Source organism: Elephantulus edwardii, unplaced genomic scaffold (assembly GCF_000299155.1).
Source record: "Elephantulus edwardii isolate Elephantulus edwardi_28Jun2011 unplaced genomic scaffold, EleEdw1.0 scaffold00024, whole genome shotgun sequence".
Classification (NCBI taxonomy): domain Eukaryota; kingdom Metazoa; phylum Chordata; class Mammalia; order Macroscelidea; family Macroscelididae; genus Elephantulus; species Elephantulus edwardii.
Window position 1 is genome coordinate 21,384,031 of NW_006399774.1, and position 12,709 is coordinate 21,396,739.

Consider the following 12,709-nt stretch of genomic DNA (forward strand, 5'->3'; position numbering starts at 1 on the left):
GTTGTGGGGAGTAGGTAACGGAAATGAAAAGGATCCAGTGGGGACCAGATGATACAGGGCAATGGCAAGCATAGTCCAATGGTGATTAAACAAACTGTATTACTCACTTGTGGGTTACTCATTTGGGAATGGGGCACAGACTCTCTGACTTCTTCATGCTGAACAGGGGCGTTGATGTGAAGGGGGAAAGGGAGGACACTTTATCACCTTACTGGTGGTCTTGGGTTAAAGCTGTTTGCCTTCTTGTTCTGTTAGAAGATATTTTCCTGTCATTTGCTCCCCTCTGGACTGCAAAGTGTTTTCCCAGGTGGGTCCAGTGGGGATGGCTGACTGAACCCTGAGGCTCCATCCTCCTTTGCTTCCTTAGCTGTCAGTTGTATTTCCTTTTTGTCTCTGGAACTGGGTTCAGGGTCAGGTCTGGAGTAAAACTCAGTGTTAAGGTTACCTATAGGAAAGGGAGCAAACCTAGAGAGAACAAACTTGTGAGCTACAAATAGAAGGGCTTTGGGGGTGTTACTTATGGGCATACTGGGGGAGAAGGTGGAGAAGAGTAGCCTAGATAAAATTCTCTGTATACCCTAGACAGTTTTTTTCCTACCCAGAGGTCGGATGGCACAACCCAAGGGCTGAGGAGCCCACCCTGAGGGCTGGCTCATCCCGAGGGTCGAACGGCTCTCTCCAAGGGCCAACTAGCCCACCCCAAGGGCTGGACAGCACCCGCCGAGGGCCGGGTGACACACCCTAGAGGCTGGCTGGCATACTCCCCCACCAAAGTCTCCCAAGTTCGGACCCCGTGCCTCACTGAAGACCATGTGGCCAGGGACAGCGTTCCCAATTCTGGCACCACCACCACTACCCCCCCCCTTCCAATAAGTGGTCATACTGTAAATTTGAAGTAGATGTCACTGCCCTGCCCCTTCATAAATGGAGAAGGGAACCTGAGAGTGGGGAACACACACACACACACACACACACACCCAGGTCTAAACAGTTCTTGGCAGAGGCATTCAACAGATCAAAAGATGCAGTGCATTGAGGATATCTGCCGTCTCAGACATGCTGCCACTGTTGAGTGTCGTCAAGTCGTAGACAGCTCACAGTGACTCTCATCAATCCATTGTTATTGGTGATCTTCCTCTCTGGCCTGCCCCAACCGGCCGCCGCGTCTCCCACCACTGTTATCCTCCTATTTTTACAACAATGTTCTTACGCAGTATTTGTCCTCATGAGACGGAGCTAGTTTCACTCAGCATAATGCTCTCCAGTCTCTTCCAAGTTATGTAGTATTTTTGGAATTGTTGCTCCTGAGTGCTGCATGGTATTCTGTCATTTGAATGTACTACAATTTCTCAATCCATTCCGTTGTGGTTGGACATTTGAGCTATTTCCATGTTCTTATGAGGGAGGATAATACTGCAGTGGACAATGCTGTACAGATCCCCATCTGTGTCTCAGGTCTAATTTCCTTGGGGTATATTCCTAGTAGTGGAATAGTGGGTTACAGAGTTTCTGTGTTCATCTGTTGAGCAAATGCTTCCAGATGAAGACAGACAAGGAAGAAAGACCTGGCAATCTACTTTAAAAACCAACAGTGAGGACCCTGCAGCCCTTGAGTTCACAGTGTTAGTGCAGTGGGATGTTCGCTCCCCTTCAGCATTCTAATTAGCCAAGGAATGGGGGTGATTTGTAGTCTGATGCCCAGATGGGTATCCTGTCTTCCTTGGTTACTTGGGGTATTGCTGTAACTTGTTCCCCCTCTTTTGGTGAAAGAGAAGAGTCTTCTGATTCCATCTTTTTTATCAGCTCTTCAGCAATGGAAGGGTCAGAGGTAATTCCTCCTGTGTTCCTATTTTGGTCTTGTAAAATATTAGTAACCACTTCCCACATCTCTAGGAATGGCCCTGCCCCATTTTTAACGGCCTCTTCATGTAACCCGATAACATCCAAGGTGCCTTTCTGGGCCAGGAACTTGGCTTCACAGATACAGAGCTTAGCAAATTTCTCAGCTTCAGGAATACTGGGCAATGGGGTAAACATGTCGTTAGAAAACATACCATCAAATAGATAGATAGATAGATAAGGAAACATACCATCTTCAATGAGCTGTAGACATTCTGTAAGGATTGCTCATTTTATTAGACAGTCCCAGTTGGGCATTCCTTTCTTCCTCTTCTTTTTCTTCTTCCAGAAGGAAACATTCATTTTCTCTATTACTTTTTTGGGGGCTTTGAGTTCCATAGTTGGCTGTTTATAGACTTCTCCCTCAGCTTTCTTCCATTCTTCCAGTTGTTTCAGATTTAGAAGGCACAGGATCTGGGCAGATATTGGTAGCTCTTAGATAAGGCTTGGCGTTCTGACACTTCAGCTTGCTTTCGGTGTCAGGTACTCCTGGAGCTGTCTTTGCCTCTCCTCGGCGGTGGCTGCGGCGGCACTGAGCTCAGGCCCCACCATCACTCCTCGGAGACAAAACTGTCTTCCAAACCGGAACCAGCCAATTCTTCAAGGAGGTTGCGTTCAATGGTGGTGTTGGTAGTGTGTCCCACCGAGTCAGAATCAACTCGTAACTGACTCCCTAGCAAGTTTTCAGGGCCTGTAAATTGCATGAGAGGAGATTACCTATTTTCTTCCCTGGAGCAGCTAGCTGGTGGATTCAAACCTCCTGCCTTTGGGTTGGCAGTGCCGCTCCTTGCCACCAGGCTACCAGGCAAGCACCAGGTATGTGCTCAGTGCTGCTGGGATGTCGTTCTTCTTGGCTTCTTCAGCACTTCACTGTTGTCGGCGCTCAGGCAATAACTCAACTTTTGCTCACATACACAGACGCACACAGTTATTTCCGTGCATGAACACGTATGCAAGGATTTGCATTTGTAGAAATTAGTGGTTCTTTCTATTCTCACACATGAGGTTTCTCCACACACGCGTGCGTGCACATACACACATCTGTATCTCAAGATACAATCTGTGGTGGCCTGCTGGTAAGAAATTGTGCTGCCAACTCAGAAGTACATGGTTCAAATCCATCAGCTTTTCTGTGGGAGAAAGACAAATGACCTCCTCTCGTTCTGTTTGCCCTCTGAACACCCACTGTGGAGTCAGCGATGGGTCAGCTCCAACTCAATGGTGCATAACAACAAGAATAACTATCTACATGTGTCTAAAACTTGATTCATATATCCTCTTTCCACGTGTCTGGGGAACCTTGGCGCCGTAGCCTAAAGGCAGGCCTCTCTGGTGATCAGCCCCACCAGTGGTTCCAAGAACGATGGCGGTCTCCTCCCGTGGGCTTCACAGCCTCAGCAGCCTGTGAGTCGGTTCTAACTCAGTGACAAAGAGCTTCTTGGAATTTCTATCTGCTTGTCGGGAGCTCTGGTGGCCTAGAGACAAAGACCTATGCTGCAATCCCAAAGGAACATGGTTCAAATCCACCATCTGCTCTGCAGGAGGATGGACACTCTCTGTGTCCAGAAACCCCGCTGGAGGGCCAGTGATGAGTTGGTGGCAATGCAATGGAACGTAACAGCAACAACATTTGCCTGTAGGGGCCTCTGGTGGTTTAGTGGCAAGGAGTTGTGCTGCCAATCCAAAGGCTCATGGTTCAAATCCACCAGCTGCTCCATGGGAGAAAGGCGAGCACTCTCTTGTCATGTCTTCTACATCCTCTGAAAACCAGCTGGAAGGTCAGCTATGAGTTGGTTCCAACCTGAAAGTCACAACTTTCAGAAGATGCCTGGAGTCTGTGAACCACACCTTCCCAATACAGGGAAAGACCGTTTCAAGGAAAGACGATTTAAGGATCTTCAGGAATCCTGTGACTTTCTGGTCTTTCTGTCTTCGCCTGTCTCTCTCTTGCTATGTGCTGAATTCTGTTGCTGGACAAATGCTGCCCATACGAGTGTCAGGACGAGTTCTCAGGACTGATCCCGGGGCCTGTCCACCTTTGTCCTCGTCCTTTCAACCCCTTTTCTAACTCTGGGGATGTTATTTGCCCTTTCTGGATTTCATTTTCCACTTTTATAAAATCAAAGTACTGAATTGGGTCATCTATAGGAGCCTTTCCGGCACTAAAAATGTCTACAAGTAACTTATTTTAGGCAGACACTGGGTATACTGTGAGACTGACAGAAATTCCAAAAGTCTCCTTTAAGATCTTCACTGAGAAATAAAGTATTTGAAAAGGGAAGTTTTAACAAAGAGAGCTTCTGGAGTTCCTTCAAGGTGAAGAGCATGCTGCACCAGGAAGCGTGGGCAGCTCGCGGCAGGGCAGCAGTACGTAGATCAGTGGCCTCTGCGCACTGAGCAAGGAGCACTGTCCTCCTCAACAACACTCACAACACAAAACCAGTCCTCCTGACGACAGGCGTGTCCCCAGCCGCACCTGCCCTCCTGAGTCCAATGCCAATCCTTCTGCCCTAGGGATTCTTTGTATTAGCTGTGCGAACCACACAGAACCATACTCACAGTTCCGGGTTTATTAAGGAAATTCACAGGTTGGCAAACAAGATAGAATTTCTCAATCAGGACAGCTTCTGAAGTGCTCACAGGCCCCTCAGCCTTCAGCCTTGCGGCTTTAGGACAGAGTTACAAAGCTCCCTTGTTGTTGTGGTGGTGGTGGCGGTAATGTGCCATCAAGTTACTTGCGACTCATACAAGAGCCCTAAACCCTGCTCTATCTTGAGCCAACTGTCTCCAACACACTCACTCCCACCACGCCAATCACTGAATCAAATCATCTCGTTGAGGGTCTTCCCCTCTTGTGCTGTCCCTCCACTCTCCCAAACATGTGTCCCTCTCCAAGGACTGATCCTGCCTTGCAATATGCCCAAAGTAAGTCAGACGAAGCTTCAGAATCCTCACCTTCAAGGAGCAGCCCAGTTTCACCTTCTCCAGGACAAACCTGTTTGTTCTTCTAGCAGTCCATGGTATAGTCAACACTCTTCTCCAGCACCACAGCTCAAAGCATCAATTCTCTTTCTATCATCCCTTGTCACTGTCCAGCTCTCTAATGCATCATACACAATTGCAAAGACAATGGCCCGGATCAGATTCACCTTAGTCTCCAGCCTGATGTCATTGCTCTTCAGTACTCTGGAGAGGTTTCTGACAGCTGACTTTTACAATGCAGTTCGTCTCTTGATTTCCTGGCTGCTGGTACAAAGAGTGCTGATTGTGGAACCAAGTAAACTAAAACTGTTAACAATCCCAATCTCTTCATCATCCATAATGATGTTGCCAATTGGCCCAGTGATGAGAATCTTTGTTTTCTTGATGTTGAGCTTCAATCTATATTGAAGGCTGCAGTCCTTGACTTTCTGCAGCAAGTGCTTCAAGTCCTCCTCAATTTCAGCAAGCAGGATTGTGTCATCTTCATAACGCAGGTTGTTGATGAATCTTCCTCCAATCCTGATGTCACATTCTTCCTCATATGGCCCAGCGTGCTGGATGATATGCTCTGCATACAGATTGACAGGTATAGAGCCAGAATACATCCCTGGAGGACCTCCTTCAAGATTTTGAACCATGCAGCATCTCCTTGCTCTGTTCTGATGACTGCCTCTTGGTTCAAGTCTAGTTTTCACATAAGCACAATCAAATGCTCTGGGATTCCCTTGGGCCAACCAATTGTGGCGTCTGGCCCTCGTCCTCCGACAAGCTTGGGCAAAGGCTCCTGGCTCGAGTTCTGGGGGTTAGCCGGCCAGCCAGCTCTGCCTTGCATCAAGTCGCTGGTTTGCTCCTGCAGCTGCAGCCACTGCTCTTGTGGGCCCTGGTTCAAGTGCTGCAGGCGTCTTTGGTCTGAAAGACACACACTGCATGTTCTGCTTCATCTGTTCTGGTGGTGAGATTCCCAAAGTCTGCCATTGAGTCCGCTCTACCTGATGAGGAGGCCAGCCAGTCCCCTGTGGCTTGACCAGCACACTCTCTGTATGACCGAGCTCATCGGTGCTGTCACTGCGTCACTCCGTCTCACTGAGTATCTTCCTCTCTTTCGTTGACCTTCTCCTTTTCCAAGCATGATGTCCTTTTCCAAGTACAATGTTGCCCCTCAAATATGCCCAAAGAATGTGAGACTAAATCACACCATCCTTCCCTCTAAGGCAACCCTTCCTCCAAGACAGATTTGCGTGACAGTCCACAGGAGAGTCGCCATGCTTTGCCAACACCACAGTTCAAATTCCTCCGCTTTCACTATCCATTATCCAACTTTCAGGTTCCTAATATGTTGTTGTTGTCACGTGCCATCAAGTCACCTGCAACTCATGGAAACTACGTACCATAGCTCTGAGTGCTGTACTATCCTGAGCCTGCCTCACTGTCTCCGATACACTTACTCCCATATGTCAGTCACTATGTCAATCCGTCTCACCTGGGGTTTTCCTCTCCTGTGCTGTCCTACCCTTCCAAGCGTGATGTCTTTCTTCAAGGACTGGGCCCTCCTGGCCATGTACTCAAAGTATGTGAGATGTTGTTATTGTTATGGGCCATCAAGTTGCTTGCAACTCAGAGCAAACCTATGTAAAACAGCTCTGAACCCTGCTTTATCCTGGGCCAACATTATCGTCTCTTAAACACCTACTCCCATTACCTCAGTCACTAAGTCAATCCACCTCACTGAGGGTCTTCCTCTCTTGCACTGTCCCTCTTCAAGGTCTGGTCCCTTTTATGTCAGACGAACCTTCAGAACCCTTGCCTCCAAGGAGCAGCCTGGTTTCATCCTCTCTAGGATGAACCTCCTTTGTTTTCCCAGCAGTCCATGGTATATTCAATACTCTTCTCTAACACCATTGCTCATAGGCATCAATTCTCCTTCCATCATTCCTAGTCATTTTCTACCTTTCTGATGAACAACAAGTAATTGTAAAGACTATGGCCAGAAATCAGGCACACCTTAGTCTCCAGACTGACACGATTGCTCTTCAGTACTTTGGAGAGGTCTCTGACAGATTTTTCCAACACAGATTGTCTTTTGATTTACTGGCTGCTGGTACCAAGAGTGTTGATTGTAGAACCAAGCAACTTGAAGCTGTTAACAACCTCGGTCTCTTCACTGACTACCATGATGCTGCCAATCAACCAGGTGGTGAGAATTTTGTTTTCTTTATTTTGAATCCATGTTGAAGACTGCAGTACTTGACCTTCTGCAGAAAGCACTTCAATTTCTCCTCAGTTTCAGTAAGCGGGATTGTGTCATCTGCATAATACAGATTGTTGATGATTCTTCCTTCAATCATGATGCCACATTCTGCCTCATAGAGCCCAGCCTCTCTAATGATCTGTTCTGAATATAAATTGAAAAGGTACAGAGATGGGAACATACCAATTGATTTATTTCAACAAACAGACGCTGCTCTGGATGTGCTCACTAAGTTGTGCCAAGGAATCTGGAGAACAGCCAGCTGGTCAACTGACTGGAAGAGATCTATATTTGTTCCCATTCCAAAGAAAGGTTACCCAACAGAGTGCAGAAAGTATCAAACAATATCATATGCAAGCAAGATTCTGCTGAAAATTATTCAAAAACGTTTGGAACAATATGTCAAAAGAGAACTGCCAGATGTGCAGGCTGGATTTAGAAGAGGTTGCGGTACTAGGGAAATTATAGCTAATGTAAGATGGATCTTGGCAGAAAGCAGAGAATACCAGAAGAATGTCTATCTGTACTTCATTGACTATGCAAAGGCTTTTGACTGTGTGGATCACAACAAGCTATGGCTGACTCTGAGAAGAATGGGAATCCCAGAACACTTGATTGTGCTAATGAGAAACCTATACTTGGACCAAGAGGCACTCGTCAGAACAGAGCAGGGAGATAGGGGTCCGTCAGGGATGTATTTTGTCTCCATACCTTTTCAATCTGTATGAAAAACAGATCATCCAAGACGCTGGGCTGTATGAGGAGGAATGTGGCATCAGACCAGAATTGGTGGAAGAATCATCAACAACCTGCATTGTGCAGATGACACAACCCTGCTTGCTGAAACTGAGGAGGACCTGAAGCGCTTGCTGCAGAAGATCAAGGACTACAGCCTACTATATGGATTGACGCACAACATTAAGAAAACAAAGATTCTCATCAATGGGCTAATTGGCAGCATCAGTATGGATGGTGAAGAGATTGAGATAGTTAACAGTTTTCATTTACTTGGCTCCACAGTCAACACTCTTGGTAACAGCAGCCAGGAAATCAAGAGACAAATAGCATTGGGAAAGTCAGCTGTGAGGGACCTCTCAAGAGTACTGAAGAGCAACGATCTTACAGACTGGAGACTAAGGTGCACCTGATCCAGCTATAGTCTTCGCAATTACGTGCTACACATCAGAGAGTTGGACAGTGAATGGGGTTGATAGAAAATCGATGCCTTTGAGCTATAGTGCTGGAGAAGAGTGTTGAATATACCATGGACTTCTAGAACAAACAGGTTTGTCCTGGAGAGCGTGAAGCCTGAATGTTCCCTGGAGTCAAGGATTCTGAAGCTTCGTCTGACATACTTTGGGCATGTTGCAAGGAGTGACTGGTCCTTGGAGAGGGACATCATGTTTGAGAGAGTGGAGGGATGGCGCAGGAGAGGAAGACCTTCGATGAGATGGATCGATTGAGAGTGGAGTGGTGGGAATGAGTGTGTTTGAGACAGTGAGGTTGGCACAGGATAGAAAGGCATTTAGGGCTCTTGTACATAGGGTCGCTATGAGTCGCAGGCAACTCGATGGCACATAACAACAACAGAGATGGGAAACATCCCTGATGTACATCATTCTTTATTTTTAACTATGCAGTATTCCTTTGCTCTGTTCTGACAACTGCTTCTTGGTCCACGTATAGGTTTTGAATAAGCACAATCGAGTGTTCTGCGATTCCCATTCTCCTCAAGGTTAGCCACAATATGCTGTGATCCAGACAGTCAAATGCCATTTTGCATAGTCAGTGAAACATGTAGACATCCCTCTGGACTTTCTGCGTTCAAGATCCATCTGACATTGGCAATAATGTCTCTTGTGCAACGGCCTCTCCTAAACCTGTGCTGTATATCTGATAGTTCTCTGATATTTTTGGATAATCTTCAGCAGGGTTTTGCTTGTGTATGATATTAGTGATATCGGTCATTAATTTCCACACTCTTGTCAGGTCACCTTTTTTTGGAATGGGAATACATATGGATCTCTTCCAATCGGTTGGCCAGGTAGTTGTCCTCCAAATTTCTTGGTACAACCTGGTGAGTGCATGCAGGGCAGCATCTGTTTGTTGAAATATGTCAACTGGTATGACATCAATTTGTGGCCTTTGGTTTTTGCCAATTCTTTAGGAGTAGCTTGAATTTCCTCCATCAGCATTGCCTCTTTGTATCATATGATGTTTCATGATATTCTTCTGTGTCAGCTAATTCTTTCTGGTACAGTGATTCTGTGTATTCCTTCTTTTAATGCTTCCTGGATCACTTACTATTTTGACCGTAGCATCCAAGCACTGTGGCAATTGGACAATTAAAACAGACATTCGGGGTGGCGGGGGGAAGAAGAACGAACTGGGGAGGAGGGTAGAGAAAACAGTGCAACAATGAACGAATGAAAACCCAAAATCTCTGTAAATGTTCATTAAAACTAATAAAATTTAATAATAATTTTTTAAAAAGTATTGCAACTTGAGGCTTAGATTTGTTTTTAAATTCCTTCAGCTTAAGAAATATTGAGGCAGTTCGGCCCTTTTGATTTTCTGACTCCAGCTCTTTGCACATTTCTTTGTAGTACTTTCTTTGCCTTCGTGCACTGCCCTTTGAAATCTTCTGTTCAGCGTCTTAACTTCCTGATTTCTTCCCTTTGCTTTGGCTTCTCCGTGCTCTTAGACCCTGGCACTCTGTACTTCCACCACCATGTCTTGGTTTGTTGTACTGGGGCGGTCTGTACATTGCTGTGATAGTGCAAATCATTCCACTGCTATTTCAAATACCAGCAAGGTCACTCCTGGGGCACCCGTTCCAGGAGAACTTACAGACTAGCACAGACTACATAGAAATGTCTGGCAGTCCATTTCTAACTACCAGCCAAAGAAACTCTACGGATCCCACCACAGTATTTGATAGAGTGCTGGAAGGTTAAGCTATTGGTTGGATGGTAACAAGTGTTACAATGGACTTAAACGTGCTGACAAGCCTGAAGATGGCCGGGACTGTGGTCCAAGGGACTTCCTGGACCCAGAGCCAGCTCACAGCTGACACTTGTGCTCAATGTCAGATCGACCCTAAGTTGGCCCTAGCTTCGGGCCAGTCCTGGAGCAGGCGGTGATTGGCGCTATCAACTACAGCCTATAGCAGCCCTGTGCACAGCAGCTCAGAACCTTAGCCTACTCTGTGCCACAGTTATTGCTGCCATCATTGTTGTTAAGGGCAATGAAGTGAAGTATGACCCATAGCGACCCAATGAACAAGGACTCTGAGCCCTGTTCTGTCCTGTGGCATCTTCACAATCTCTGATGCACTTGAGCCATTGGTACCAATACATCTGAGGGAGGGTCTTCCCTCCTCTGTTGAACATGACCTTTCTGAACATGACCTCCCTTTCCAAGGAACATCCTCTTCTCGCAACTTGCCTGAGGCACGTGAGCTGAAGCTTCATAGTCCTTGCCTCCAAGGAGCACTCTGGCTGCCTTTCTCCTGAGACATACCTGTCCGTTCTCGTGGCAGTCCGTGAGATGTGCAGTCCACTTCGCTAGCACCACACCTCAAAGGCATGGACTTCAAAGGATTTTAAGCAATCGGGTGACAGGTTTGCTTTCTATTCCTCCAAGTCTGAACAGTCTCAGCTGCTTCTACCCAGCCAGTCGATTTTTACCTTTGTAAGGTTCTGGATAGCAGACTGAGAATGTGTGAGACTCCCTACCTACCTCCAAAATTTAGGAAATGAAACAATGGTTTTGAAATCTGTTAACTCTGACTCACTGAAAGGAAGCAACTGCTGGGGTTTGTTGAGCTGCCAAAACCCTCCGCTGCCCAGTCCACGCGGGTCGTGGTGACTCGCGGAGAGCACGTGGGAATTCTGAGGTCAAGAATCAGGCCACAGACTGCTCATTGTCCTACCCGAGAGCAAGGGCTGCTTTACAACTGCCCATCTTTCAAGAGGCTGCACTGCAATCCCAGAGGAACACGGTTCGAATCCACCAGATGCTCTGCCGGAGAAGGAGGCGCAATATCCTCCTGTACCAGTCAGATCTGATTTGACGGTACATGCACACAAAATAATAAAAAATAATTTAAAAAAAAAAAACAAAAAACAACTGCCCATCTTTGCATTGCCAAAACAAAGCATAATCCACTGCACCACCAGAGCTCCTACAGGGTCGTGGGGTAAGACTGAGGCATATGGTAGAGGCTGGGGGTTCTGAAAGGACCAATGCTGAGGTGAGATCTGCCACAAATGTGTCCCCTTTATCCTGGAGAAGGGACGGGACCGCAGGCAGCTCCATGTTCCTGCCTCCCTTGCCGCTAGATGAGGTCACGTCCAAGTTCTTCTGGGTCACATAAGTGGAAAGTCTATGTTTGCAACCCAGGCACACGCCAGGAGCTCCAGGGTACATCTTGACACCATGTCACCTTCCTTGTCATCTGAAAGTAAGCAGGTCTCAGTGACCACTACTAACAAGCTGCCCACAAGAAGAAGTGTGCCTATCATGGCTTTGTTCACAATAGCAAGGCATTGGAAACAACCCAAATTCCCATCAACAAACGAATGGATAGAGAAGCTGTGGTATATTCACACAATGGAATACTACGCTGCATTGAAAAACAAGGAACTCATGCAATATTATTCAAAATGGGTGACCCTGGAGGACATTATGCCGAGTGAAGTATCTCAGTCACAAAAGGACAAATACTGCATGGTGCCACTGTTGTAAAACAGGACTGACATTGGGGTTGGGGGGAGACTGAGAAAGGGGGATTCCATAATGTATACTGCATTGAAACAGATGAGGGAGAAAATGGTTGAAAAGGGATATGTGATTAGGTATTTTTGTCATGACAGGAGTCCAGAGCGAAGGCTGCATAGTGGAGTGGACCTGGGGGAGGGTTTGTAAAAGTGAAAGAACTTTTCTTTTACTTTTCCAAGAGGAGAGTGTACTGGGGGGAGGGTTGGGAGGGGAGAAAAGTGCAACAATGAATGAATGGAAATACAAAGTCTCTAAATTTTCATTGAAATTAATAATAAAAAATTTTAAATTTGGGGAAAAAAAGAAGTGCGCTGTCTGTCTTTGCTGAGCTTCCTCACAGTCCGCTGGCTGCAGCCTTGGGTCTGAGGGGTCGTGTATGGAGGACCCCGTCCTCAGCACTGCACGGGGCTGGCCCGTAGAGGGGGCAGCGCTGGGTCTTTAGGGCGGCTCCAGTGGACACAGGCCCCGGCCTGCAGCCGTCCTCCTACCTGACCACAACTTCTGACCAGACAGGCTGGGAAGATGGCGCGGATTGGGCAGAGTTGGCCCTGACAGGGAGGGCACCAGGGTCAGCAGGTGTGTCAAGAGGACAGCTGCCCATCTCCCCATGGGGGGCGGGGGGGGGGGGCTGGAGATGGAAGACCTGGAGGAAGGGGTGAAGTAGTACCACCTCACTCAGGCTCAACCTGTTCACTTCCAGCAGTAGAGGAGTAAATGATGGGCTTTGTCTGTCAGGGCCCAGGTGGAGCCCACCCCACAGTGGCTGTGTGTGTGTGTGTGTGTGTGTGTGTGTGTGTG

The 12,709-nt window shown here is 47.1% G+C and overlaps 1 pseudogene; it reads right to left on the bottom strand.

Moving 5' to 3' along the window:
- Positions 1-1,615: 1,615 nt before the first annotated feature.
- Positions 1,616-12,709, bottom strand: part of LOC102864662 — a 13,755-nt pseudogene continuing 2,661 nt past the window's right edge.